We start from the raw sequence: 24,048 nt of genomic DNA on the forward strand, positions 1-24,048 counted from the left end.
TTGGGGGGCACCTCAGCCGGATGAATGCACAACGCCACTGCTCCAAGAGGGGGCTCCATGCCCACTGCTGTATCCTGGGGAGTGCAAAGCCACAGTCTCACAAGTCTTTCCATTGGGTGGTTTGCCCACTGCTCTATCATGGGGAGTTCAAAGCCACAGTCTCACAAGTCTTTCAAGTGGGTGGTTTGCCTCTGCTTTATCCTGGGGAGTACAAAGCCACAGTCTCACAAGTCTTTCCAGTGGGTGGTTTGCCCACTGCTCTATCCTGGGGAATGCAAAGCTACAGTCTCACAAGTGGATAACAGTCTCCACTGGTTCTGGAGGGGGCTTGATGCCCAGAGTGCTTCATTCTGCCAAGGACTGAGGAAGTGGATGTTTTTTTCCACTGGTTCTGGAGGGGGCATTGTGCCCAGAGTGCTTCATCCTGCCAAGGACTAAGGAAGTGGATGTGAATTTCCACCGGTTCTGGAGGGGGAATTGTGCCCAGAGTCCTTCATCCTGCCAAGGACTGAGGAAGTGGATGCTTTTCTACACTGGTTCTGGAGGGGGCATTGTGCCCAGAGTGCTTCATCCTGCCAATGACTGAGGATGTGAATCTCCACTGGTTCTGGAGGGGGCATTGTGCCCAGAGTGCTTTATCCTGCTAAGGACTGAGGAAGTGGATGTCAATCTCCACTGGTTTTGGAGGGGGCATTGTGCCCAGAGTGCATCACATGCAGTGTGGCTGGTCCCATTCCCTCACATGGGTGTGTGTGCCACGAGATTGCCTGGGAACAGGTAGAATGATACTCCATGGAGGCAGAGACATACCCCACCCTGCTGCGGCTTCGCCTGCAACCTGCAGGTGAAAACAATGATGAGAGTCATGCCTCATGGAAGCTGTGCAGGGTTCAGGACGTCTCCTCCAGCCTCGGACGGCTGCCCACTGGGGATGATAGCCATGTCAGCGGTGTGTGGTGATGGGCGTGCTGGTGATGGAGGTAGTGGCTGAGGATGTAGTGCATGCAGGTGTGGAGACGAGACAGGGAAGGAGGAGCACGTGGAGGAGCGGGACACAGTGGAGGCAGTGGATTTTGGTGTGTCTGCATGGGTATGGTGCTTGTGTGAGTGCCTGTGGGATGTGTGTGCTTATGTTTGCCATGTCCACTCTTGTGTGTTGAAGAGTGTGCAAGCTGGTCTGATGGTGTGCTTGGGATAGGCTGAGGTACAGGGGATTGGTTCTGGGTGGAGGAAGTTCGAGGGGGGAGGCTGGAGACAGTAACAATGGCTGCCATCAGTGCTGAGGCCAGAGCCTGAAAGGCTCTCTGTTGGGCCGCCTGGACAGAATGAATGCCCTCCAGGTATGCATTTGTTTGTTGTAAATTATTCTCAACACCGTGGATGGCATTCAAAATGGTAGATTGCCCAACAGTGAGGGATCTCAGGAGGTCAATAGCCTCCTCACTGAGGGCGGCAGGGCTGACTGGGGCAGCGCCTGAGGTGCCTGGGGTGAAGGAGATGCCCACCCTCCTGGGTGAGCGGGCACGGGACACACGCTGAGGGGCTGCTGGGAGGGCGGTGCTGGTAAGGGGGGAGGCGGCTGTACCTGTTGATGCAGTAGGCACAAAGGTGCCCGCCACCGCAAGGGAGCTCCCATCAGAGGAGGAGTCGCTGTCGCTGGTGTATGCTCCTGTCCCTGTCGTGGAGCTCCCCTCGCCCTCCGTCCCACTGGTGGCTTCAGACTCTGTTACTTCACCCTCCAGGGCCATGTGGGATGCAGCTCCCTCCTGCTTCGGTGCCACTGCTCCTCCGCCAGATGATGCTAATGCACGCAAGAACAGTGTGACAAAACAAAAAGGGGGGAAAGACAGAAGAGACACATGTTCAGTGCATGCAACACCACTGCCGTTGGCAGACACAACACACAGGGAGCAACCCTATGCACTAAGCCATGCACTAACAGTTCTTAGGAAATTCACATTCCCATGGGGGACAATGCCTAAGCCCATTTCCTGCACACCTGGAACCCACAGGAGCCTGACTAGGTGTAGATGGCTATTACCACTACTGGGGTAGGAGCGCCTACCCTACCAAGTTCGCCCTGGCCTAGGGGAACCCACAGCCCACTTCCCCCAGCCAGACACCTCATCAAGTGCGCAGAGTCAGCTGAATGAGAGTGTACTCACCCCCTTGTGGCTGTTGTGATGCCCTCAAGCACCCATCCAACTCCGGATAGGCCACTGCCAGGATCCGGTACATCAGGGGGGTCATGGTGCGACGGGCACCCCTTTCACGTTGGGAGGCCATCCCCAGCTGGGCCTCTGCGGTCTTCTTGATCCAGCGGCACAGGTCTTCCCATCTTTTCCGGCAGTGGGTGTTCCGTCTATGGTAGACCCTCAGGGTCCGGACGTCCTTGGTGATGGCACGCCAAATACCCTTCTTCTGGTGGGTGCTGACCTAGAGGAAAAGTGAAGTTAAAATGGATGTTACTATCCTGTACAGTTCTTCTCACGCATTGCAGAAACACCTCCCACCCTGGCCCAGACATACATACACACACACTATCCTCACATGCTGGCCTGTCCCCCTCCCCACCCTCTTCTATCCACGACACTCCATACAATCATGTGCCATCCACCATGCTCACAGTGTACTCACCTGTTTGTCTGGAGGACCGTACAGTTGCGTGTACTGGGGAGGACCCCATCCACCAGTTTCTCCAACTCCTCCTAAGTGAAGGGAGGAGCCCTTTCTCCAGACACTGTAGCCATCGTCGCTTCCAGACACAGGTCACAGCAGCACTTGCAGTGTAGGTCCTCTCCTATTGAAGGTCAGGTATCATGTGAGGGAACAGTTAGAAAATGGCAGCCACATCCGCGGGGGTGCGTACCGTCACCCCTGCATACATCGTCATTGGCTCCTGGAACCCATAGGGCCTAATGTTAACCAAAAGCTGAATTGCGCCGCGGTTTTCGACTGCCTACCGCAATGGTGTACAACGCCAGCGCAGTTACCTCATTTCCCCTTGTCCCACCTTACAGGTCAGGCAGCCGCCCTTTCAAGGGGCCACATGGCAGGCAAAAAAACTGCGTCACACCTATTTAGGCCAGGAATACGGACAGACAAAGGCACATGGCGAATTTGTAATGTTTTTGGCAAAAAACACATTGTGATACCTAAGTGTTGGATGACCATCTGCTCATTGTTATCCCCCATAGGGCATGCCTGCTGGGGCAGGTGATCAGATGGCGGCAGCTTCCGGTGTACAGACCCCTTGTGGTCCTGTCGACAATGGAAGAGAGACACATCATTATCACTTACAGACTTGATTGTGCAACAATCCAGGAACTGTGTGCCCAGTTGGAGCCAGACTTGATGTCAAATCAAATCAAATCAAAAACATTTATAAAGCGCGCTACTCACCCGTGAGGGTCTCAAGGCGCTAGGGGAGGGGGGTTACTGCTGCTCGAAGAGCCAGGTTTTGAGCTGCCTCCGGAATGCAGGGTGGTCCTGGTTGGTCCTGAGGTTGGCAGGGAGGGAGTTCCATGTCTTGGCCGCCAGGTAAGAGAAGGATTTCCCACCTGCCGTGGTGTGGCGGATGCGATGGACGGCGGCGAGTGCGAGGTTGGCGGAGCGAAGTTGACGGGTGGGCGTGTAGAAACTGAGGCGACGGTTGAGGTATTCGGGTCCCTTGTTGTGGAGGGCTTTGTGTGCATGGGTGAGGAGCCGGAAGGTGATCCTTTTGTTGACGGGAAGCCAGTGCAGGTGTCTCAGGTGGGCGGAGATGTGGCTGTTGCGGGGTATGTCGAGGACGAGGCGGGCGTTTTGTATTCGATGAAGACGTTTCTGGAATTTAGCAGTGGTTCCTGCGTATAGGGTGTTTCCGTAGTCCAGGCGGCTTGTGACGAGGGCGTGGGTCACAGTTTTTCTGTTGTCGGCGGGGATCCAGCGGAAGATCTTTCGGAGCATGCAGAGAGTGAGGAAGCAGGAAGATGATACGGCGTTGACTTGTTTGGTCATGGTGAGAAGTGGGTCCAGGATGAATCCGAGGTTGCGTGTGTGGTCTGAGGGAGTTGGTGCGGTGCCAAGGGCCGTGGGCCACCAAGAGTCGTACCAGGCGGACGGGGTATTTCCGAGGATGAGGACTTCCATTTTGTCTGAGTTCAGTTTCAGACGGTTGAGTTTCATCCATTCTGCGACGTCTTTCATTCCATCTTGCAGGTTGGTCTTGGCTCTGGTGGGGTCCTTGGTGAGGGAAAGTATCAGCTGAGTGTCATCGGCGTAGGAGGTGATGTTGATGTTGTGTTTCCGTACGATGTCAGTGAGGGGGCTCATGTAGACATTGAAGAGAGTCGGGCTGAGCGAGGAGCCTTGTGGGATGCCGCAGATGATCTCCGTGGGGTCTGAGTGGACGGAGGGAGATAGACTCTTTGGGAGCGGTTAGAGAGGAAAGAAGTGATCCAGTCCAGGGCCTGTCCTTGGATAGCGGTGGAGCGCAGGCGGGATATTAGGGTTCGGTGGCAGACGGTGTCGAAGGCTGCCGAGAGGTCGAGGAGGATGAGGGCGACTGTTTCTCCGTTGTCCATCAGAGTTCTGATGTCGTATGTGACTGCGATGAGGGCGGTTTCTGTGCTGTGGTTGGCTCGGAATCCGGACTGGGAGGGGTCGAGTAGGTTGTTGTCTTCAAGGAAATTGGTCAGTTGCTTGTTGACGGACTTCTCGATGACTTTGGCAGGGAAGGGGAGGAGCGAGATGGGGCGGAAGTTCTTCAGGTCGCTGGGGTCCGCTGTAGGTTTCTTCAGGAGGGCGTTGACTTCCGCGTGTTTCCAGCTCTCAGGGAAGGTGGCAGAAGCAAACGAGCTGTTGATGATAGTCTGGAGATGAGGGGCGATGATGTCGTCGGCTTTGTTGAAGATGAAGTGTGGGCAGGGGTCCGAGGGGACACCGGAGTGGATGGTGTTCATGGTAACTTTGGTCTCCTCCACGCTGATGTGAGTCCAGGTGTTGAGGGTGATGGCTGGGGTTGTAGGTTCTGTGGTGGTTGGCTGGGTCTGGTGTCCGAAGCTGTCGTGTAGGTCGGTGATCTTACGATGGAAGAAGGTAGCGAGGGAGTTGCAGAGGTCTTGTGAAGGCGTGATGGAGTTGGAATTGGCGTTAGGATTGGAGAGCTCTTTGACGATGTTGAAGAGTTCTTTGCTGTTGTGAGTGTTCTTGTCCAGTCTGTCTGTGAAGGAAGTTCTTTTGGTGGCGAGGATCAGCTGATGGTGTTCGCGGGTGGCGTTTTTGAGGGCAGACATGTTTTCTACGGTGTGGTCTTTGCGCCAGGCTTTCTCGAGGGTGCAGCAGGTTTTTTTGCATTCCTTGAGGGTGTCTGTGAACCATTGAGGTTTCCTGGTGCTGGTCTGTCTTGGGAGGCATCTGAGGGGTGCGAGGTTGTCCGCGCAGTTGGTGATCCAATGAGTGAGGCTGAGGGCTGCGTTGTTGGGGTCGGTGGAGAAGGTGGGTTGGTTGTCGCTGAGAGTGGAGAGAAGCTGTTCCGTGGGGATTTTGTTCCAATGTCTGCGTGGGATGGGTTGTGTGCGGAGGTGGAGAGTCTTGCATCTGAATGTGAAGTGGACACATCTGTGGTCGGTCCAGTGTATTACGGAGGAGTGGCTGAAGGATACGTGGTTGCTGGAGGAGAAGATGGGGTCGAGCGTATGTCCGGCGATGTGGGTGGGGGTGTTCACCAGTTGCTTGAGACCGAGGTTTGCGAGGTTGTCGAGCAGGGTGGTGGTGTTGGGGTCGTTGTTCTGCTCCAGGTGGAAGTTGAGGTCTCCGAGGAGGATGTAGTCCGGCGAGGCTAGGGCGTGCGGGGAGATGAAGTCAGCGATGGATTCGCTGAAGAGGGCGCGTGGTCCAGGGGGTCTGTAGATGAGAGTTCCTCTGAGGGTGGTCCTGGGGTCGGTCTGGATCTGGAAGTGCATGTGTTCGGCGGCGAGGGGGGTGTCGTCGGTGGAGGTGGTGATGTTGATGGAGTCCTTGAAAACGATGGCGATTCCTCCACCGTGCAGGGAGGTGGGGTCGTAGCGGTGCTGCAGGGTTTGGGAATGCTGGGGGACAGGGGTCGTGGCGCTGGGCGCGGTCCAGGTGCGGACGGGCGCAGACAGGCTTGCCTTTGGCGCGCCTTCGGCGCCAGCGGCTGCCTTAAGAGGGAGGGGGGGGAGGAGGGGTCAGCTGGGGGCAGGAGGCGGGAGGCGGGAGGCAGGCGACGAATGGGAGCAGGGGGGGCGGGGCCGAGCGGGTGGTGGCGGCGGGAAAGCAGAGGGCGGGGGGGTCAGATAGAGGGGAAGGGAAAGAAGATAGGGAAGGGAGGAGATGGATTACAGAGGAGGAGAGGAGTCAGAAGAAAAGAAGAGAAGAACCCAGAGAAGAGGAGGAGAGGAGTCAGAAGAAACGAAGAGAAGAACCCAGAAGAAGAGGAGAGAAGAGTACAGAAGAAGAAGGGAAGACCACAGAAGAACACAGATGAAGAAAAGAACACGCAGGATGGGGTGCAGAAGAAGAGAAGAACACAGATGAAGAAAAGAACACGCAGGATGGGGTGCAGAAGAAGAGAAGAACACAGATGAAGAAAAGAACACACAGGATGGGGTGCAGAAGAAGAGAAGAACACAGATGAAGAAAAGAACACGCAGGATGGGGTGCAGAAGAAGAGGAGAACACAGAAGAGGAGCAGGGCACGAGGAAAAACGCGGTGAGGAAGAAGAGAAAGAAGAGAAGAACACAGAGGAAGAGCAGAGCAGGAAGAAAACGCGGTGAAGAAGAGGAGCGGGACCCAGAGGAAGAGCAGAACACGAGGAAGATGGCTACCAGAGAGAGGAGCAGAAAGCAAAGGGAGATGGACAGAGAGAGGACAGCAGAGGTACGAAGAAAAAGTTGGAGGACAGAGCAAAAGACAGAAGTTCAGAAAAACAGAGGTGAGTAACGAGGGGCTGGGCGAGGGGCTGGGCGGGGGGAGTACTTACGGTTTAGCTGGTCTTGCTGGGAGGTGGCAGGAGCCTGGGCAGGTGGAGCTGCAGCGGCGGGGGAAGCGACCTACCCTAGGGTCAAGGGTCGCTAACTCTGCGGCGCAGCAGCCGCCATAAGGGGGAGGAGGGGGGGAGGAGGGGTCAGCTGGGGGTGAGAGGCGGGAGGGGGGCGACGAATGGGAGCGGGGGCGGGGCCGAGCGGGTGGTGGCGGCGGGAAATCAGAGGGCGGGGGGGTCAGATAGAGGGGAAGGGAAAGAAGATAGGGAAGGGAGGAGATGGATTACAGAGGAGGAGAGGAGTCAGAAGAAAAGAAGAGAAGAACCCAGAAGAAGAGGAGGAGAGGAGTCAGAAGAAACAAAGAGAAGAACCCAGAAGAAGAGGAGAGAAGAGTACAGAAGAAGAAGGAAGACCACAGAAGAACACAGATGAAGAAAAGAACATGCAGGATGGGGTGCAGAAGAAGAGAAGAACACAGATGAAGAAAAGAACACGCAGGATGGGGTGCAGAAAAAGAGAAGAACACGGATGAAGAAAAGAACACGCAGGATGGGGTGCAGAAGAAGAGAAGAACACAGATGAAGAAAAGAACACGAAGGATGGGGTGCAGAAGAAGAGGAGAACACAGAAGAGGAGCAGAGCACGAGGAAAAACGCGGTGAGGAAGCAGAGAAAGAAGAGAAGAACACAGAGGAAGAGCAGAGCAGGAAGAAAATGCGGTGAAGAAGAGGAGCGGGACCCAGAGGAAGAGCAAAACACGAGGAAGATGGCTACCAGAGGGAGGAGCAGAAAGCAAAGGGAGATGGACAGAGAGAGGACAGCAGAGGTACGAAGAAAAAGTTGGAGGACAGAGCAGAAGGCAGAAGTTCAGAAAAACAGAGGTGAGTAACGAGGGGCTGGGCGAGGGGCTGGGCAGGGGGAGTACTTACGGTTTAGCTGGTCTTGCTGGGAGGTGGCAGGAGCCTGGGCAGGTGGAGCTGCAGCGGAGGGGGAAGCGACCTACCCTAGGGTCAAGGGTCGCTAACTCTGCCACTGTCAGCTATCAGCCGTCCCACAGGAAACCCCCTCTAGTGCAGGTTATGTCTGTACTCCATTTCCTGGCCAGTGGGTCTTTTTAAACAACAGTGGCCATGGCATCAGGGATGTCCCAGTCAATGTTCTCTAACGTGTTGTCCAGAGTGTTGTCTGCCCTGCTGAAACACATGCGCAGCTACATCGTTTTCCCTCAGGTGGAGGATTTGCCCACAGTGAAAGGTGACTTCTATGCCCTGGGACATATCCCCAATCTCATTGGTGCCATTGATGGTACACATGTGGCATTTTTCCCCCGCAGGAATGAACAGGTGTACAGAAACCGGAAAAGCTAGCATTCTATGAATGTGCAGAAGGTGTGTTTGGAAGACCAGTACATCTCCCATGTGAGTGCCAAGTATCCGGGTTCAGTGCACGTTGCTTACATTTTGAGAAATAGCAGCATCCCTTATGTGATGGGGCAACTCCAGAGGCACCGTGTGTGGCTAATAGGTGAGCCTAAAGTCCCCACACAGTTCCATTTGGTGTCTGGGTATGGGAGATTCCCTAATGTTTGGAGGATGTCTAACAGTTGTCCCTCGCTATTTGCAGGTGACTCTGGTAACCCCAACCTGTCATGGCTACTGACCCCGTGAGGAATCCCAGGACAAGAGCAGAGGAACGCTACAATGAGGCACGTGGGCGAACTAGGAGGATAATAGAACGCACTTTTGGCCTCCTGAAGGCTAGATTCCAGTGCCTGCATCTGACAGGTGGATCCCTATACTACTCACCGAAGAAGGTGTGCCAGATCATCGTGGCCTGCTGTATGTTGCACAACTTGGCTTTGCAACGCCAGGTGCCTTTTCTGCAGGAGGATGGGCCTGATGTTGGTCTTAGGGCAGCTGTGGAGCCTGTGGATAGTGCAGAAGAGGAGGCAGAAGAAGAATATGTAAACAACCGAAACAACATTATCATGCAATACTTCCAAGATGGAACTGCTTCCCACATCCCATACTTTTGTAGGAGCGAGCATAAATCTGCCTTTTTCACTCTGTGTATGGACCCTGACTTGTCACTTTGGCTTTCCATTTCACAGATGTGGCTCCCAATTTGTGCCCTCTGCTATGTTTACTCCTGGCCTACAGCTGTGTAACTTTGGTATGTGAACAAGTACATTGACATTGTTATATTCCAGAGATTTAGCAATTACGCATTTGTGAAAGCACAGATTGACTCCAACTTGTTTTGTGAATCAAGGGTGTTTATTTCTGTGCAAATAAGTGGAGGGTGTGTGAAATGGGCTGGGGTGATGGTGGAGGAATGTCCATGGCAGAGTCCAGTCTCTTTGTATCACAGGTGCATCGTCCAATGGGGCATAGGAAGTGGAGCAATGGCAGTTTAAGGTGGACAGGATGACCAAATGGGACAGAGGGGTGACACTCAGGAGGGTCTTATTTCCTGGCGGGGCTCTTGACAATGTTCTCTGTCTTGTTCCTGGATCTCAGGGACCATTTGCGGGCTGGTTCTCCTTCTGCAGGGGGTGGGATGCTGGTGGCCTGTTGGTCCTGTAGCGGTGCCTCCTGTCCACTAGCGCTGGCGGAGGTGGAGGGCTGTTCATCATCCAGGCTAGTGTCAGGGGCCCGTTTGTGTCCCACTGTGTCCCTCATGGTGTTGACAAGGTCTCCCAGCACCCCTGCAATGGTGACCAGGGTGGTGTTAATGGACTTCAAGTCCTCCCTGATCCCAAGGTAGTGTTCCTCCTGCATCCGCTGGGTCTCCTGAAACTTGGCCAGTACCGTGCCCATGGTCTCCTGGGAATGGTGGTATGCTCCCATGATGTTGGAGAGTGCCTTGTGGAGAATGGGTTCCCTGGGCCTGTCCTCCCCCTGTCGTACACCAGTCCTCCCAGCTTCCCTGCTATCCTGTGCCTCTGTCCCTTGAACCGTGTGCCCACTGCCACTGACCCCAGGTCCCTGATTGTCTTGGGTTGCTGGGTTTGCCTGGGGTCCCTGTAGTGGTGGACACACTGCTGATTGACGTGTCCTGGGGACAGATGGATGTGCCCACTGGGTGGGTGCTGTGGTGGTGTTTCTTGAGGGGGGGAGGCTCTGTGGTGGTTTGTGACTGTGTCAGGGGAACCGACTGTCCCGAGATCCCTGATCGGTCGGGCTGGTCATCTTGATCTAGGCGTGCAGAGCTGCTGTCATCACTGTGGGCCTCTTCTGTGGGGGGCTGGATATGTCTGGCACCTCCTGTCAGGTGACGATGGGTATGGGTCCTGTTTGGGTGTAAATGCATAATTTTAGTATCTGTGTGTGCCATCTTGTGCATTGGGTGCGGTACCCTCTACTCCTGTGCTTGCGTCATTGTGTTAGCCCTTTTGTGATAGTTGGTTTGGGGTCTGTGTGGGTTTCTGTACTGGACATGCTTTGGTGTCGGTGGTCCATGCATAGGTGTTCCATGCAGGGCCTTGGGATTGAGCTGTATGGGTTGTGATTGTGGGACATATGGAGTTGATGGAGTGATGGGGGTGAAGGTAAGAGTGGGAGTATGTGCTGGCATGCAGGTGGGGTGGGGGGATATGGTACTAAAGATATGACTTACCAGAGTCCAGTCCTCCTGCTACTCCTGCGAGGCCCTCAGGATGCATGATCGCCAAGACTTGCTCCTCTCATGTTGTTAGTTGTGGGGGAGGAGGTTGGGGTCCACCGCCAGTCCTCTGTACAGCAATCTGGTGTCTTGATATCACGGAACATACCCTCCCCCGTAGGTTGTTCCACCTCTTCCTGATGTCATCCCGTGTTCTTGGATGCTGTCCCACTGTGTTGACCCTGTTGACAATTCTCCGCCATAGCTCCATCTTCCTAGCAATGGATGTCTGCTGCACCTGTGATCCGAATAGCTGTGGCTCTACCCAGATGATTTCCTCCACCATGACCCTGAGCTCCTCCTCAGAAAACCTGGGGTGTCTTTGAGGTTCCATGATGTGGTGTGGGTGATGTGTGAGGTGCTGTCTGTTGTGATGTGTGTGGGGGGTGTTGGTGTGTGTTGATTGAGGTGTGTGGATGTTGTATGAGTGATTGTGTTGTGTGTCTGTGGATGCTGGTGTTGTGTTAGCTAATCTCTCTCTCTGGCCTTCTTTCAGATTTTTAGTTGTAAGGGTTTGTGGGTAATGTGGGTGTGTGCTTTATATTGGATTGGGTGTGTGGGTGTGGTGTGTGTATGTGTATCAGGTGTGTGTATTTCGAATTGTCCAATGTAGTTGTGTTTTGTAAGTGTGTGTGTATTTTGAGCGCGGTGATGTGTACCGCCAATGGATTACCGTGGTTGAAAGACTGGCGCATTGATTAGTGGGTCGTGATAGTGTGGGCGTATTCTTATTGGCTGACAGCGTAGGTTTTGGTATGGCCAGTTTATCACTGACCTTTAGTGTGGCGGACTTGTGTGGGTGTCTGTATTGTGGCAGATTCCGAGATGTGGGTCGTGATACCTGTAGCGGAATTCCGCTGCCACAACGGTATGTTGGCGGTCTTCAGCACGGCGGAAAGTGGGATTTACCGCCAGGGTTGTAATGAGGGCCATAGTCTTTATCTGGCTGAACAATTAAATCTTCTTTCATCAAATCATCATATTTCCCAGGGAATTAATCATCACTCCATTTTGTGAAAATTCACATATTCCATAAATAACCCAAGTCCAGAACCACTTCATTTTCTTCACCTTAGCAATGATAGAAGGCTCCATGAAGCTAGGTCAAACATGTTTTTTTTTAATTAAATACTGGTTTCCTGACCAATACCTTATCCCCAACCTTTCATGGATTTGTATATGCCACAGTTTTTCCATTGTTTTCAGATAGAATTATAGCTTTCTTGCCAACATTATATTTCAACCATGCTGGATTAAGTTTATTGTGTGGTTTCCTACCTCTCAACACAGTAAATGGAGACACAGAAGTCACACTGTTGGATATGCTGCAAAGACCCCACCACATTTCTCCTAACACATTCTTTAAAGAACATAAGGTTTGTAATGCTCTCTGAGCACAACTTTTCATTAGTTTGTTCATACTTTCCACCAAATCATTAGCCTGTGGCAAATATAAAGTTGTTTTGTAGTGAACAATTGACAAATCTTTAAGAAACAAACTCATCTCTGGTGAGACAAACTGGACTCCATTGTCTGTAATCAAAATACTCAAGTACGCCTTCTTGAGGGAATTCTTCAGTAACAAACTCAATTACCTTTTGTGTGTTAATGGATAGTACACCTTTGGTGACAACCCATTTGGAAATATAATCAACCAATAATAAAACATATTACTAGCCCCTAGCCAAAGGTTCAAAGGGACCTGCAACATCTAGTCTTAGTTTGGTCCAAGGATCAGTGGGAATCTCAACTGGAGATAATGGGACTGTATGTCTCGTCTTGTATTTATCATTGGTTACGCACTGCCAACAGTCTTTCACAGCTTCTTACATCTGACGATCCATCCTTGGCCGCAACTACTATTTATGCAACATATTTTGGTCAAACTCCTGCCAAGGTGTCCTTCATGTGCCAAATTTATAGGTTTGTCTCTTAGACTACACAGTGGTACCACCCGGTCTCCCCTCAGGAATTTCCCTTCAACTATGCAAAGTTCATCCTTTACTTTCTGAAAAACTCTTAATGAGCTTGGAACATCCTTGTCATCTGGCCATCCGTTTACAACATACTCAGTAAGAATTACAAAATCTGCATCCCTAAGGTTAGTTTCAGACCATCTCTTTTCCTCATTTGCAGACTCATCCCACCAATGTGGTATCATCACCAACATCTTCTTTTTGACCAATTGGTAGTCTTGATAAACAGTCTGCAAATTGATTACTTTGCTCAGGAACATATTCCACAACAAAATTGTATTCTGTCAAGCCTTTCATCCACCTCTTAATTCTAGGATATAAATTCTCCATCTCTGTACACATGAAAATTTGACAAAGTGGATGATATTCTCATCTTATCACAAATGGTATACCCCACAGATAGATTTGGAAATGATGAATTGCCCAAGTTACAGCCAATGCCTCCCCCTCAATTACTGAGTATCTTTCCTCTGCACCCTGCAATGCACAAGAAGCAAACACTACCACTCCAACTTCACCATCTACCACCTGGGATAGCACTGCTCCTAAACCCGGAATGTTGGCATCTGTTGTCAACACAGTCCTTTTACAAGTATCAAATGTCCTAATGTAGGTAATTTTCCAATATTGTTCTTATTGTCACCAAAAACCAATGTACATTCCTTTGTCCACTCAAATTTGGAATTCTTTTTCAATAATAATCTTAAAGGTATTGATAGACTAGCAAAGTTCAGAATACATTTAGAACAAAATTCAGCCAATCCGAAAAATATACGCACTTGGTGTTTGTTTTTTGGCGTTGGTGCCTCAACATTGCTGTTCCCTAAAACCACCTTTGGATTTATTCCCTCACCAGAGGCTGTGTTTCCCAGGTAGATCACAGAGGTCACACAAAAGGTAAACTTATTTTTCTTTATCGCCAAACCATTGTCTTGCATGTGCCTATCATTTGCCACAACTGTTCATCATGCTCATGCTGGTCAGTGCTATACACCAAAATATCATCTTGGAAAAACAATAACTTATGTAATCCTTCTAGCACCTTTTTTTATAACTCTCTGACAGCAAGCGCCAGTAGAGGCTAGCCCAGAAGGCATTCAGATAAACCTATAGGCCCCAAAGGTATTACAAATTATGTTAGATGTCTGGACTCCGAGTGGAGTAATACCTGATGGTAAGCCGAGGACAAATCCATGACATTGAAAAACATGGCATCTTTAATCAAGGCTAACGTTTCTCTAAAATATTTGGTAGAGGCTGTCTGTCTACTCAGATGTGTTTATTCAGTCCCTGCAGATCCACACACATTCTAATCACTTTCGCACCGTCCTTTGGTGCTAAAACCACCAGGGTCAACAACTCTGAGCATTCAATCTCCTCAGTTACTCCAGCATAATTCAATTTGGAATCCTCCGAGTCCCTGCAGGGAACTCATGCTGGATATACGTACTCAATGCCTCGCTCTAGGAATGCACATGCAGGCCTTGAACATCTCAAAGACTGCAAGATGTTCAGCACACATGCTGAACCCACACGCCCCATGCCTCGCACTGAAATTAAGGTCTTGATGCAGTTCAGCTGCATACGTGTTTTATGCATTTATGCATGTATGCATGCAAGTACATGTGAGGAGGCAGGGATAGATTGCTTCATTTGTTTAAATGGGAAATTTAGAAATAACTGCCGAAAAGATACGGGATGGGAAATAATGACACAGAAAGAGGGCTGCAACATCCACACCACCTAAATGGAACACACTTCACTGCTTCTCTGAGGACTCACCTGAAATGGATTCTCTGTCACAATAACCAGTAGGCAATATTTAATAGTGTACAAGACAGAACAAAATAAAGAGTACTGGATTCCCAGGTAAGGTGTGCTCTGGAGAGACAGCACAAAAATTAAGTCAGGTAGACATGCCAGTAGACATGAAAGTTAGGAGACAGAAAGAAACCTAGAAACGTTGAAGTATCCTTGTGCATAAAATGTATAAATGCTAATAATGTACAGTTGATGGGACATTATATGCATGAATTAATGGAAATGACAATACATATGTACACATTAGCGAGTTTACCCTTCTTAAGCCATAGTCGAAGAAGTGGACTCTGTGAATTCCTGCCTTGCTCAGGTATCTCCAGATGTGAAAAGTTACCCACGCCCCACACTTGAGAACACAAAGGGGAAACAGGTAGGGGGCAGGAAGGAGACACAGGAGCTCTTCAGGTAGTTCGGAGTGGTGTTGAGTCTGGCAAGGTAAGATGTCAGCCCCAAATGATAGCTGAAGAATACATGGCGCTCGCAATAAGGGATAGATATCACAATGTAGAACGCATGACTTTCAGAGCATGAAAATCTAGAAGCAGAAATAAAGTCAACTGTATCAAGCTCCACAACGGTGGCTGTCATGTCGAGACCAGACACCGATCAGGATATCTGCTGGCTACCTGGATGCCAAAGAAAACAATTCTTGCACAAACATAGTAATCCAAGGAATACCAAAAATAGGAGACAAATGAGGACAGCAAATGGGCATATATAGAGGAAAATGGAAACGGAACCAATAAAGCGAAACAAAACAAAGGTGAGAGACCTTGTCACATGCTGATGAATCATAGCCACATCTTCCATGTTTCACAACTAGCAATGACTAGGGGTTTTGGTATTGGGGGTCAAGAAGACGATCGATGGAGGAAGATGACAGTACTGAAGCAGCACACGTGCAAGATAGTGATGAAGCACTTAAAGGAGAGGCCAATAGATATGAAGTCGACAAATATTATATCTACGGTACAGTATAGTATGATGACATAGACACAAAGAGAAATCTCATACATGCTGGAACTTACATTTCACACACCAACGGAAGCTAAGACAGAAGATTACACATCAGTCCAATTGGATAGGAACCTAATGTAGACATTCAATTTCAACAACAATCACGCTTCCTTTGCCTCTTTCTGGTTCAGGTGACTTGTCAGACATTATATATATCTTTCTTTAGTGTACTGTGTCCATGGTGGTTGAGTTTGTAGATAGTAGTGAAATAACCAGGCTGAAAATGTCTCTTCCAGTTGGAGTGGGAGAAGGGTCATGTGTGCTGTATGTTGTGGCTGTGTATTGGCAATAACAAATGAAACCTGATGTTGTGACAGCTGAGGATGGCAGTGACACTGACTAATAAGCACACATACTTAATTTTTGTGGGATCAGTCTAAGGCCCTATGCCACCATATTGCTGTTGGCCTGTCTGACATTCTGGTCCTCACATGATTTTTGTCCTCAATTTCCTGAGACACATTTTCCATGCGCTCCTTTGGATAGGCCCCAGAACTACTAAATGTCCTGTACATGGTGGACAATACCACTGAGGGAACAAAGCTGTTGTTTCTGGGCACAAAATATTGCACTCCCAAAGTTATACATTTTTTGATGGATTACATTTCGCTGTTGTGACCTTATGACTAGGGAAGTGGGCAACTCATAAAAATGTATTTGAAGTGTTGCACTCTGTTAATATTGTAGACTAACCACCTCTTCCTTCAGCTCATGGAGTTTCGAACTTCAGCCTGCTCATTCGTTGGTACATGCTCATGTGTTCCGTGTGACAGCGAAATCGAATTACTCCTCTCTTATAAATTGTCTTGAGTGTAGCATAATATATGCTCAACCCAACTATTATGAACGTTGGTACTCTTAAGAAAATATTACATGACTGTATATAAACAGGCAGTGTTTATAAAAAAAATATATTTTTTGGAAACTGAGTTGTATACTCACAATAAAGCCCTGATGAAGTCAGTTAATGACAAAACACGTCTTGGCTAGAATGGAGGAATAAAAGAAGATTCTAGAATACTCTCAGTGAATTACACCATTATTTCTTTTTGGACAACTGGAAGGTTATGTTATGTTATGTTATAGAGATTTATATAGAGATTTATATAGCGCCAAACTGCCAACGGCCTCGTAGCGCTTATACAGCCATAGTGATGACATACTGCTCAAAGAATTATTCAAAAGATTTAAGTTTTAAATAGCCAGGTCTTCAGTTCTTTTCTGAACAACAACTCTTGAGAATTAACTCTCAACTTGAGAGGAAGATTATTCCAAAGTAGAGCACCTTGGTAAGCTACCGATCTTCCTCCCCATCTGGCTTTCCTCGTAGTTGGAACTTTAGCCAGATTAGCTGATGAGGATCTAAGAGATCTTGCTGGAATATAAGCCTGAAAAAGAGTTTTCAACATTTCAGGTCCCTTATCAAATATAGATCTGTGAATGTGGCACAGGGTCTTGAACTGAATCCTTTCAGCTACCGGGAGCCAGTGTAAAGAAACAATTCCTGGTCGTATTGCGTGATGTTTAGGGATGTCTAGTAACAGACGAGCCGCTGCATTTTGTACTCTTTGCAGTCTCTGAATTACATATTTCGGGGAACCAATGAACAACGCATTTCCATAGTCAATCCGGGACCCAATCAGTGCCTGGACAACCAATCTCCTCGCTGCGAAAGGTAGAATAGTTAAGACCTTTCTCAAGGTCCTTAGCAGAGCAAAGGCGGTTCCCGCTACTCTATTTGCATGTTGGGCCATTGAGAGAAGGGGATCGAGCCATACCCCGAGGCTTTTAATCAGACCTTTAGGGGGGGGAAGGGTCGATATTCCTCTCAGTAAGCTGGAGTTAAAAGGAGGAATTTTGTTTCCAAAAAACATAACCTCCGTTTTATCATCATTAAGTTTTAGTTTACTATCAGCCATCCAAGTTGCAACTGCCTTCATACAAGGGCCTAGGGCTCTGCCCATATCCGGATGGGAGTTGGAAAAGGAGACTATCAGCTGCGTATCATCGGCATAAGAAACTATGTTCAGTCCAAAGGGCTCGACTATGCCTGCTAAAGGCCTCATGTAGATGTTAAAAAGTAATGGGCTCAAGGACGAGCCCTGGGGAACACCACAGCTGCTAAAAGTTCTCCTAGAGATACATTCTCTGTCAAGTACCTGAAAAGACCTTCCATGTAAGAAGGAGCAAATCCAGTCTAACGCAGACCCAGCAATTCCACAGCCTTGTATCCTTTCTGTAAGGATATTTAAATCAACTGTATCAAAGGCCGCACTTAGGTCAAGGAGGATAATCGCGGTTTCCATACCTAAATCCATCCTCTTCCTTGCCTCTTCTGTTATAGCAATTAAGGCAGTTTCAGTGCCATGTTTAGGTCTGAAACCCATCTGGGTCGGATGTATAAAGTTATATTCTTCCAGGAATGAGGATAGCTGAGAGTGTACATGTTTCTCTGTCAGTTTGGCAATTAGGGGCAACAATGAGATAGGTCTATAGTTACTCAGTATCTTGGGATCCAAGCTGGTTTTCTTCAGGAGTGGCTTGACAATGGCTTGTTTCCAGTGATCAGGTACTATGCCGTCACTCAGAGAATTATTAATAAGATTCTTTATTATTGGCCCTAATACTGAGATTCCCAAGGATAGAACCTGGGGAGGGGCCGGGTCAAGTGGGGAGCCCGATTTTGTTAATCTCATTAGATTGCTAACTCCGTCCAGACTGATAGGAGTGAAGTTTGTAAAAGTGATTACCTCCCCAGCCTCATGATTTATTCTCTTCTGTCCTATATTAGGGGTGTTAGGAAATGCAAGGTAAATATTCTGGATTTTTTCCAGGAAAAAACTAGCCAACTCTTCTACATGTTGTTGGGGGGAATCCCTATTTTCTACTTCCTCTCTTGGATGGATGAGATCTTTTAGGGCATTGAAGATCTCTTTAGGTGAATTAGCAGCCGATTCGATTTTTTCTGCATAATAGATCGCCTGAGCTTTTTTAATTTCCAGGTGATAGTTTCGAATCAAGTTTTTATAATCCTTTTTAATCCCTTCATTTTTGGTGCAGCGCCATCTCCTCTCTAGTTTCCTACATTCTCTTTTTTTCTCCAGTAAATCGGCATTGTACCATGGCAGTGACTTCTTACGCCAGGAGCAATTAGACGAGGAAAGAGGTATAATCTCATCTAGGCTGTTCTCTATCCATTTATTAACAGACTGCGAAAAAACTGTTGTATTATTTGTATTTATATTCCCTGGTCTGTTTTTCTCTAGTGCAGAGACAAAATCTACGGATTTTAACCTATGCCATTTCCTACGGCGGGGGTGTGCACCCCTATGTGGGGTCTTGTAGTGCGTAAGATGAAGTTCCATTTCTACAAGGAAATGGTCTGACCATACAAGCGGGGAAGATAGTAAAAATTTTAAATTAGGGTTATTAGAGAAGGCCAGAACAAGTGTATGGCCCTTCACATGGGTGGGGCCCTGAATAAGTTGGTTTAAATCACATGCATTCATCTCTGCTATCAGCATCTTAGAAGATGCAGTATCTGTATTATCTATATGGAGGTTGAAGTCACCTAGCACTAAAAAATTAGATTTAGTGTGTGTTATTTGCGAAGTATGTTCTGCTAGTGACATTATAAAATCTCCAATGGGACCAGGTGGATGGTAAATCAGTACCCCCGAGAGTGTATAATGTGGGTTTACATTGATCGCAAACGACATGCTTTCGCAGCCTTTAATTAGGGTAGGGGTGCAATCGATCTTACATGTGTCTCTGAGAATGACTGCAATGCCTCCCCCTCTGCTAGGTCTATCCACTCTACTAATCTTATAGCCTGAGGGGAGGGCCATGACAATGTCTGGTGAAGGTAAGAGTGCTTGAGGAACATTTTTGAATTATTTGGGAATTTTTCCTTCTGGAGAGTGATTGGGAGCCACTCTTTCCCGTTGGAAGTACTAAGACTTAATGAAATCAAGTAACTGTTGAATTTCCTTGTGGGGTGCACCCTCTTTACTCCAGTTTGCCACTATAGATAGAAATATATTACTTAAAGTATTGTTTCAATTTTGCATGCTTTGGTCTAACGTATGGGCATGATCTAAATATATGACCACTGGGCTTTACACAGAACATTACATGTTAATGCAGTCATTAAATCGAGTGCCAAAATATTTTGAACGCTGAGTACTCAGTTTCCACAGCCGATCCATACATCAGATGGTCCATGCATCGCTTCTCTTAAGTGACTTCTATCTCCTTGATAGGATGACTGTATATGTCCCACCTCTTCTGTAAACCTTCCATTGCAAAATCACCTACTCTATATTTTGGTCCATATGGTTTTGGTGCTATTTGGGACCTTCATTTCAGTATTTCCAAACAGATTTTCATTTACTTTTGTCACACCCACCAATATTTTTAATGTGCATCTGTGATTTTCTTTTTGCCCTTCCTGCTCCCTTCTGAGTTGTCACTAACTTTTACTGTGGCTATTGTTCTGGTATGCAATTGATTGCACTAACTACGACCAGTAGCCTGTTTGTGTGTGAGGTTTCCTGATTGCGATGATAGAATCAGCCCATACAGTACGACTCTCACTACTTGGTGAATGCTAGCAAATTACTACACTGTAATTCACTCACTGCTTTGAAGACTGTCAATGATTTACTGATTTGTTTTAGAATATTTTGTGCAACACAAGCAATGTTTTTGATCTTGTGAATTGCATGATTTCACTAGTATAGCAATATTTAATTATTATTTTACAACTTTTGTTGAGCATCAGGCCCCAGATATTCACAATTAATATTGTGACTAAAATGTGTATAATGTTCATGAAAAATAACTTTAAATAAAAATAAAGAACAAAAGTGGGACTGTCCTCAGCGGTAACTTTGTTTAAATAAAGTCTAGTACCCTTCATCCATGTGTGCAGATGTGAACCTCAAAACTATTAGTATGCTGCCAGAAGCCAGGACCTAAGGTAAGCAGCCTATAAAGCTGGAAGGTGTGTTTATTTTGTATGCATGAATATAAATATGGCATTTATGCAAACCTAGCTAAAAGGCAGCAGAGCGCGGTACATGGTCAAAGACAAGCATAAAGACAAGGAGCAATAGGAGAGGAAACCGGGTTGTGGACTGTTACTGAATTGAATATGGGCCCTCACTGCAACCCTGCTGGTCGGTGATAAAGTGGCAGTAATACTGCTAACAGGCCGGCAGTAATAACTTTGAAATTATGACCACGGCGGAAACCGCTCAGACAGCCACTTTAACACACCGACCGCCCGGGCGAAATCAACAGGCACCATGGCGGTAACTGGCCACAGCCAGGCGGAAGACAATGTTCCGCCCACTGTATTATGAGACACCAATCAGCCACCTTTTCCAGGGCAGTACCAACGACATCAAAAGCCTGGTGGAAACACTGTACAGAAGGGAAATGGCTCACCTCTGGAGACTCAAGGAAGAACCACGCCGCCATGGAGCCTGAGTTGCATGTTTTCCCCACGCTCTTCTAGGTGCTGCTCCACTACAAACACCGATGCCGGCAAAGACGACCACGGTGAGTACTGCCGCCTAGCACACAGGGGAGGTGGGAGGAGGAAAAAGAGAGTGACACACACACGCAACACCCCCACACCAACACCATACACACAAGCAGATGCAGTAACAACATATTCACCCCGTACGCCTCAGGAATAATTAAAGGACAACTACAATAGAGTAAAAAGAGTGCAATAAGATAAATATAGTAGTAAAACGTGCATCCAAATCAAAAAGTATATACATATTCACAAATCAAGGGACACTGCCCAGTCCTAAATGTCTGTCGGCAACAGGGCCACATCACAAAATCCAAGTCCCCAACTCACTCCTGCAACAACACGGAGAGAACACTGCAGGGGCATCAGGTCAAAAATAGCTAGGCACCTCAGGGGGGATGGGGAATGTCGGAAGATGGTACAACGCCATTGGTCCTGGAGGGGGCAACATGCCCTTTTGTTCGGTCCTGGGGAGCGTGAGGCCACAGTCTCTCAAGTGGGTGACTTGCCCACTGACTTGTCCTGGGGAGTGCAAGGCCACAGTCTCTCAAGTGGGTGACTTGCCCACTGAGTTGTCCTGGGGAGTGCAAGGCCAAAGTCTCTCAAATGGGTGACTTGCCTACTGGCTCTGGAGAGGGCATCGTGCCCAGTGAGCTTCATCCTTGAGAGGATGGGGTGAGTGGATGTCTTCTCCACTAGTTCTGGAGGGGGCATCGTGTCCAGAAAGCTTCATCCTGGAGCGGATGGGGTGAGTGGATGTCTTCTGCACTGGAGGGGGCATCCAGCCATGTGATGCAGATCTTGGGGAGTGCAAGGTCACAGTCTCTCAGCTGGGGGCCAGACCCACAGGATTTGCAGAGGCCAGGCTGCACAGCAGCCCATGGACGCAGGACTACACAATGTCTGCCAGCGGTGATGGCTGCTCAGTGGTGGCAGTGGTGGTAGTACTGGTGGAGCTGGTAGTGGTGGGGGGAGGGGCATCCCATCACCTGCAGCCTCGGATGGCTGCCCACTGGGGCTGCTGGTGCTGGTGGCGGTGCTGGCACTGGTCGGGGGATGCTCCAGCCCATCCCCCGCAGCCTCGGATGGCTGCCCACTGGGGCTGCTGCTGTTGGTCACGGCGCTGGCAGTGGTGGGGAGAGGCTCCAGCCCATCCCCTGCAGCCTCTGATGGCTGCATCACCATGGTTGGTGGTGGGGGCTCCGACTGAGTCCCAGCACCAGGCCCCTTGTCTCTACTGCCTGCTGTTGCAGGCCCCTTGCCCTTCCTTCCAGCAGCTGGAGGTGGCTCCTTGCCCTTCCTTCCAACAGCAGGGGCTGGCTCCTTGCCCTTCCTTCCTGCAGCTGGGGCTGGTTCTTTGCCCTTCCTTCCTGCAGCTGGGGCTGGCTACTTGCCCTTCCTTCCTGCAGCTGGGGCTGGCTACTTGCCCTTCCCTCCTGCAGCTGGGGCTGCCTCCTTGCCCTTTCTTGAAGCACTTGGGGCAGGCACCCTTTCCGTCTGACTGGCTAGTGGCCGGGATCCTTTCCCACCTGGAGTTGCTGGGGACACTACTGTGCCCGTGGACTGGGTGCCTGAGATGCTTGCCTGGGTTTTGACTACCCTGGCCTGACGTGAGGGACGGGGGAGGGGTAGGTAAGAGCTCAATGGTGGTGAGGAAAAGCTTCTTAGGAACATTGGGGCAGGAAGAGGGAGATGGTTTGGGAGTGGAGGAACAGGGAGTGGTGGTAGGAGGTGTTAGTCTGCTGTGTTTGGGTGCAGGTGCGTGGGCTGGATGCTGTTGTGAGGTAGATGGCTGTTGGGTGTCTGAGTGATTGCGTTTGTGTACTTCGGGAGGAGGGGACACAGACACAGTGGGAGAGGGCACAGGGGACCTGTGCATGGATGTGGGGGTGGTGACTGCCTGTGAGGGGAGTGTAGTGATTGGAGTGATGCTGATGGTGTGAGTGGATGAGGATGTAGTGCATGCAGGTGTGAGTGTAGACGCAACTGGGAGGAAGGTGGACGATGAGGAGGAGGGGGACACTGTGGAGACAGTGGGTGTTGGAATGTCTGCATCTGGATGGTGTTTGTGTGAGTGCCTGTGGGATGATGTGTGGTGCTTATGTTTGCCTGAGCCACTCCTGTGTTTTGTCTTGTGTGCATGCTGGTCTGCCTGTGTGCTTGGGATAGGCTGGGGTTGAGGGGAATGGGATTGGGTAGAGGAAGTTGGAGGGTGGAAACAGGGACAATGGCTGCCATCCTAGAGGAGGCCAGAGCCTTGGTTGATCTCTGTTGGGCTGCCAAGCCAGTGTGAATGCCCTCCAGAAATGCATTGGTCTGTTACATTTGGGCTGCCAGCCCCTGGATGGCATTCACAATGGTTGACTGCCCAACAGAGATGGATCGCAGGAGATCAATAGCCTTCTCACTCAGGGCAGCAGGGCTAACTGGGGCAGGGCCTGAGTTGCTTGGGGCGAAGGAGATGCCCAACCTCCTGGGTGAGCGGGCACAGGAAACTCGCTGAGGGGCTGCTGGGAGGGCGGTGCTGGTACGGGGTGGCAGCTTTACCTGTAGATGGGGTGGGCACAGAGGAGTCTGCCACCACCAGAGGAGGTATCCGTGTCTGAAATGTCCCCTCCAGTCTCAGCCGTGGTGCTCCCCTCGCCCTCCGTCCCCCTGATGCCCTTACCATTGGTGGATTCAGCCTCCTGGGTCCTGTGGGATGCAGCTCCCTCCATCGCCTGTGCCTCTGCTCCTCCGCCAGATGATGGTAATGCACATAAGGACAAAATGCACGCCATATACCCTTCTTTTGATGGGCACTGACCTGCAGGGAAATGGACACAGGGAAAGGTATTAGCCAAACCGTCCTGCCTGTTACACTTATGGCCCATCATGCCCCTTCCCTTCCCCAATAGCACATACATGGCCCAGCATAGACGCTGCACGCTGCCCAGGGCCCATCCACCAAACCCCCCCACATGAGGCCTTCACACACAGCACTCCATGCAACTCTGCTGAGGTGAAGTCAGGGACCCTTTCCCCAGTAACACGGGCCATG

This window comes from Pleurodeles waltl, chromosome 12 (assembly GCF_031143425.1).
Source record: "Pleurodeles waltl isolate 20211129_DDA chromosome 12, aPleWal1.hap1.20221129, whole genome shotgun sequence".
In the NCBI taxonomy this organism is placed as follows: domain Eukaryota; kingdom Metazoa; phylum Chordata; class Amphibia; order Caudata; family Salamandridae; genus Pleurodeles; species Pleurodeles waltl.